Here is a 6,781-nt window from a genome sequence, read left to right as displayed (position 1 = left end):
AACAATTTTCCAGAATACCTGGCGCTCAGGCATTAATATCTTACCGCTCGAGCGCGCCCATCCAGAAGGCCTGGCACTCTGGCGGTAAAATCTTACCGCTCGAGCGCCGCCCAGATAAGCGGTTCCCAACAAAGCCTGCAACCAATATACCTCCAAAAAACACATTTTTGGCACAGTTTGAGAAGTCACACAAAAATAATCATAACTCACTCATCCTTTATCCAAAAATTACGAATTTACAGTCAAATCGAAGATATAGAAAATTACTAAAAGAAAGACGGGAGTACGAGGTTATGTATCGACTATAGAGAGTTGAACAAGATAACTATTAAGAATAAATACCCACTCCCGAGAATAGATGACCTTTTCGACCAATTGAAAGGAGCCAAGGTTTTTTCAAAACTCGATCTAATGTCAGGATACCATCAACTGAAGGTCAAAGAGGAAGATATTCCTAAAACAGTATTCGGGACAAGATACGACGATTATGAGTTTATGGTAATGCTGTTTGGACTAACCAATGCTCCAGCAGCATTCATGGACCTCATGAATAGAATATTCAAACCATACCTCGATAGGTTCGTGGTCGTATTCATAGACGACATCCTGATATACTCACCAAGTAAGGAGGATCATGATAAACATCCTCACCTCACCCTACAGACACTCAGAGAAAAAGAAATGTATGCAAAATTTAAGAAATGTGAATTTTGGCTAACAAGTGTCGCCTTCTTGGCTCACATAATCTCTAAACTAGGTGTCTCAGTGGATCCCAAGAAAGTAGAGGCAATTGTGGACTGGCCTCGACCAAAGACCGTAACTGAGATTCGAAGCTTTCTGGGTTTAGCTGGGTATTATAGGAAATTCGTTGAAGGATTTTCTTAAATAGCCATACCCCTCACCAAATTCACACAGAAGAACTCTAGATTCATTTGGAAAGAAGAATGCGAGAACAGTTTTCAGATTCTTAAAAGAAAACTTGCATCTACACCAGTGCTAGTACTTCTCGAAGATGGCAAGAACTTCACAATAAATAGTGATGCATCGAAGAGAGGATTAGGATGTGTGCTTATGCAAGAAGGTCAAGTAATTGTCTACGCATCAAGGCAATTAAAACCTTATTAGCAAAATTACCCAACCCATGATCTCGAGTTAGCTGCAATTGTATTTGCGCTAAAAAAATGGAGACATTACCTTTACGAAGTCAAATGCGAGATATTCACTGGTCACCAGAGCCTCAAATACATATTCATGAGGCAAAGAAGGTGGATTGAACTCTTGAAAGATTACAAATTAACAATCAACTACCATCCGGGCAAAGCCAACAAGGTAGCAGATGCCTTGAGCCGAAGAGATATAGGAAGAGTAAATTTATCGGCACTTTCAGCTCAACCATGCCTTCAAGAAACCATCAAGATGAAACAAAATCATGACCATTACATAACCAAAATTAAGGAGCAACTTCGAGAAGGAAAAGCTCAAGAATTTCAAACTGGTGAGAAAGGCGTCCAGAGGATAAAAGGGCGTTTGTGTGTACCAGACCTCGATGAAATTCGGCGAGAAGTAATGTCTGAGGCACACAAGTCAAAATTCTCAATTCATCTTGGAATCACGAAAGTGTATCGAGAATTGAAAAAGAATTACTGGTGGAATGGAATGAAGAAGGATGTAGCTGACTTTGTCACTAAATGTCAAATCTGTCAACAAGTCAAAGTCGAACATCAACGACCTGGAGGACTCCTACAACCGCTAGAGATCCCAACATGGAAGTGGGAGCTCATTTCCATGGACTTTGTGGTAAGATTACCAAAGTCAACCATGATGGAATCTGGGTTATTATCGACCGACTAATCAAATCGACACACTTTTTACCGGTGAGAATGAACTACAACCTAGATAAACTAGTCACCCAGTACATGGATAACATAGGAAGATTACATGGAGTTCAAACGAGTATACTATCCGATAGGGATCCATGATTTGTGTCCCGATTCTGGAAAAATTTCCAAGAAGCCATGGGAAAAAAAGTCACCCTCAGCACGGCCTATCACCCGCAAACAAATGGCCAAACTGAAAGAACAATTCAAACCTTAGAGGACATGTGCTCTAGATTTCAAAAGAAATTGAAGTGAGCATCTACCACTAATAGAGTTCGCTTACAATAACAACTACCATAGTAGCATAGATATGGCCCCTTATGAAGCGCTCTATCGAAGAAAATGTAGATCGCCAATGTATTGGGACGAAATCGGGGAGAAAGCCATCACCGGGCCTGAACTAGTACAGATCACGATTGAAAAGGTAGCTATCATCAGGGAGAAACTTAAAGCGGCACAAGATCGACAAAAGAGCTGGGCTGACTTGAAAAGAACACCGTTGGAGTTTGAAGTCGGAGAGAAGCCCTATGTCAAAGTTTCACCTATGAATGGAGTGGTCTGCTTCAGCAAATCGGGAAAATTAAACCCAAGATACGTCGGACCCTTCGAAATTCTTGAAAGAGTCGGAACCTTAGCATATCGACTAGCCTTGCCGTCGGACATGTCAAGAATCTACAACGTCTTCCACATTTCACAGCTAAGAAGATACGTTCCCAACTCGAGTCATATTCTCGAGGTCGTACCCTTGCTACTTGACGGCAACCTGGATGAAGAACTGAAATATAAAGAGGTCTCTATCCATATAGTGGACACCAAAGAACAAGTTCTACGACACCGGACCATCCCGTACGTAAAAATACAATGGTCTAACCATACTGAGCGGGAATCAAAATGGGAGCTAGAAGAGAAGATGCGCACCCTTTATTTCTACCTTTTCAAACATTAAACAAACTCAAAGTTTCGAGGACGGAACGTCCAATAAGGAGGGTGAGATGTGAGGATCCGGATTTTTGGAGCTAATCATCTCATAGAGCTCGGAAAGTAGCTCAAAAAGAAACCGAAGCAATGCAAAACCATAAGAATTGAAGGGACGTCGCTCGAAAGAGAAACCCTTAGCTCAAAAGCTAAAACCCTCAGCTCAAGGAAGTTCATTGAAGAAACCCTTAGCTCAAGGACGCTCATTGATGAAACCTTTAGCTCACAAGTTAAAACCTTCAGCTCAAGGAAGCTCATTCATTCTTGGGAGAAAACCCCTAGCTCATGAGCTTAAACCCTCAACTCAAGGGAGCTCATTGATGTTTGTCCTAAAAGAGACAAAAATATAGCCATAATAAGAGCTAAAAGTTGGACATAATCAATGTATAAGAAGTGACCATTGAATACACCAAAGTGACATTTGGTTTTTGGATAAACTTTGACTATTTGGAGGCTATTTGGACCATCAACTTTGGGGCATTTCAATGGGCAATTCGGCTGAATGAATGGGTTAGGAGAAGAGTCACTTTTACACCTATAAATACCCCATGCGCTCAAATCTCCCCACAATTCTCTTCAAAGTTCGGCCAAGGCAAGGAAGGAAAAGAAGGCTTTGTGCGGTCATTTCAAGACTCAACAAAACCTGTCAAAGTTCTGCTGAAATAACTCCATACTAAGCTTAAGAAAATAGGCGAAGTGTTTCCCAAGTCTCGGCTGAAGCAACGTTCAAGAAGCAATCAAATTCGAGCCCTATCTTTCGAACCAAGTGTAAGTGGGTTTATATGTTTTAAAGTTATTTATGTTTTAAAATTTGATCGTCTACTGTATGTTATGTATAAGTATGGATTTCGAAAATCACTAAGTTGCTTCAAGTGTTTCATTCCGTTTGTTCGTTCATTTGTGCTCTTCCGTTTCGTCTACGTTCGTGTCTTTTTGTCCGAATTGATCCGTCTCCGAATGATAAGTTATAAGTTTGAATCTGATAATGATGCATCGGAAAAACCTGTGAGAGAAAAGGCCCCAAAGAGAGCCTGTCTATGGCAGAAGGCCCCAAAGAGAGCCCGGATGCGAGAAAAGGCCCCAAAGAGAGCCTGTCTATAGCAGAAGGCCCCAAAGAGAGCCCGGATGCGAGAAAAGGCCCCATAGGGAGCTCATTTACAGGATAAGACCCGAGAGGGAGCTCAAGATCAAGGATAGCCCATGATCATTATAATATGATAAGTTGTGTTCAGAAATGTTCTAATTTGAAGTTCTGATTTGCTCTGTGTCTGATTTCTGTTCATCCAACTCCGAAGCTCTGATTCGTTTAATGTTTGACTTCTGTTCATTCAACTCTGATTTACTATGATATTAAAAAAAGAAGAATGTTTTAAAAGTATTATGTATCAAATGTTTTTTGTTATGCGATCGGCCCCACCTGCTGAGTGTTTCTCAAAACGCTCACCCCCTCCCCCTTACGTCCCTCTCCAGATGAGAATGAAGAACATGTAGAAGAAAAGGAGCCAGAGCAGGAGCAGTTCTGGGGATGGTAAAGAATTAGAAGAAAGGACTTCAAGTTCTGGATGTTCAAACCCTTTTAGCATTCCTTCGTCGTCTTTGTAAATGTTTGTACTTTCCGCTTCCGCAACTCTGTACTTTTCTTTATTTGGAAAGACGATGTAATTTTATGAAAAAGGCTGATATTTGGCTAATTGCTACGAGGATTATTGTTATTTGATTAACAATGCCGGATGTCAAGGACGCCTCGGTCTCGGGGCGTGACACCCGTTCCAACCCATAAAGCACCACAACCCCTTGAATCCACAGAACCCGTGACCACCCTCACTCGCGCATGCGACAATCGCGATTTCAGCCCTTGCTGCCCAACCGAACCCTAAGAAACCAAGACCAGGCTCACCTAGGGCCCTAAGACACCATCTAGACCATATCCACGCACCCTGGCCCAGCCCTATACTGAACACAACGTGCACTCACCCGTGATCACTCCATATGCGCGGCCATGCCCTCTACTTGCTTTTTCCAGTACCAGCAGCCCTTTGCCCCTTCATGGACCACCTAATGACACCTAAACACAACCCTAATCATGATCATACGTAGCAGAAAGCCATAAGATCGGTCCAGCGAAGACGGTGATTAAAAACTCGAGAAAACGAAGAGATTCATGCATGTTTCGTATCAAAACGAGTTTTAATAACGTTCTAGCATACATATAATCAAACCAATGTATTTTCATGCATATTTTATATCAAAATACAGTATATAACATGATAGATGCATAAAGGAAAGTTTTAGACATGCATTTGCATTAAAACGTACGATATATCGACAAACATATGCGTGGGAAAACGGAGGTCGAACGGAGACGAATTGCCGAGTTTAATGGCTTGAAAAGTGGCTAAATTTATCAAGGATTGTAGTGTGATCGTTGGTTTAAGCTGCTGTTGGAATAAAATAAAAAACAAGCCTAGCCATTGCCTTGGAAAAATTGGCCGAGATTTTGCTTTTGGTGTGTGTTTGTGTGTGTTGCAAGTGATGTGTTGTGATATAGGGTGGACTCTTTTATATATATTTCTTAGGATTTTTATTAGGTGTTTAGTTTAATTAAAACACCATTTAAAATTACTAATCAAACCCTCACGATTTAAATTACTAATTAAGCCCTCCAACTTTTGAAATTAAGGGTCCTACAAATTTTAAATTCTACCCATAATTAAATAAAATCTAATTTAATTAATTAAATCATAAAAATAATTATTAAAATATTTTATTTCCAGTGGATGTATTTAAATCCCTTATTTTCGAATTTTGCTAATTAAAATACTTAATATTTCTATTTCACTCGATGAATTAAATTTAACCCTAAAATGCTAAAATTTATAAATCTTTAAAATACTCTTTTCTTGACTTCAAATTAAAAATATAACATAAAATTTTAACATCTTAATTGTCTTAGGTCTCCTTTCCTGGTTCGACATCGAATATTCGTCTGAAAACTAAAACTCGAGAAAACATTTTAAATTTCATAATAAAAGAAATATATATACATTTAAAATAATTTAACACGTGACATGCATCACCTAAATTATTAATTAAATAAATAAATTATTTCAATATGAGTGGGGTTTACATGTACTAGTTTTTGGGCACTACACAATTATTGATCAAGTAATTGAAAACAATAAATTTCGGAAAATATAAATAAACCCAGCAGAAATTCGAATATAAAAATCAATGATTCAAACATATAGATCCGACCAAGCTACTTCGTTATCTAGATAATTGAATTTAATTCATGATGAAAAATGATAAAACGAATTCATGTTTTTCAACATCACTACTTAAATAACAAAATGTTACGGGAAAAGAAAAGAACTATTGAATCCGAATAAGTGACTCTGTCCCCGGTAGATTTGTCCTTCGTCTTTGTGTCTCGATCTTCCTCCTTCCTTCATGTTCCTTGCTCTACGACCAAATTTTATGTTCACGGCTGAATCCCCTCTTTAAAAATCTTATGCAAGTTCCAAAAAAAAACTCCTCATGATAGAGTTTTCGCAGATGTGGACTCTCAGTTATTTTCGTGCAGGAATTTTCGGCTCTGAATAGCTGGCTCTAAGGTGCCTAAATTTCCTATCCGACTTTAAATTTATGGCCTACTCGCTGAGGCTCCTGAAGAAATGAAATTGAGGCGCCTGTCTTTGGTAATCAACAGGTGCTAAGGCGCCTTGGACTGGCGCTGATGCAACGAATTTGTTGCTTCATTTCTTAATAATGTAGCGCTTATGCGCTGAGGCGTTAAAGCTCGACCTCAGCCTCTTTTAAATTCCTTGGACTCCTCGTACCTTATTTTCTTATATTTATCTGCTCCTTTTAAACATCTCAATCCTCTTTTAAAGTTCTTTTATCCGGCCCACACAAACTAAACAATACCA

Source organism: Primulina huaijiensis, chromosome 18 (assembly GCF_012295235.1).
Source record: "Primulina huaijiensis isolate GDHJ02 chromosome 18, ASM1229523v2, whole genome shotgun sequence".
Lineage (NCBI taxonomy): Eukaryota > Viridiplantae > Streptophyta > Magnoliopsida > Lamiales > Gesneriaceae > Primulina > Primulina huaijiensis.
Note: the sequence above shows the minus strand (reverse complement) of the source record.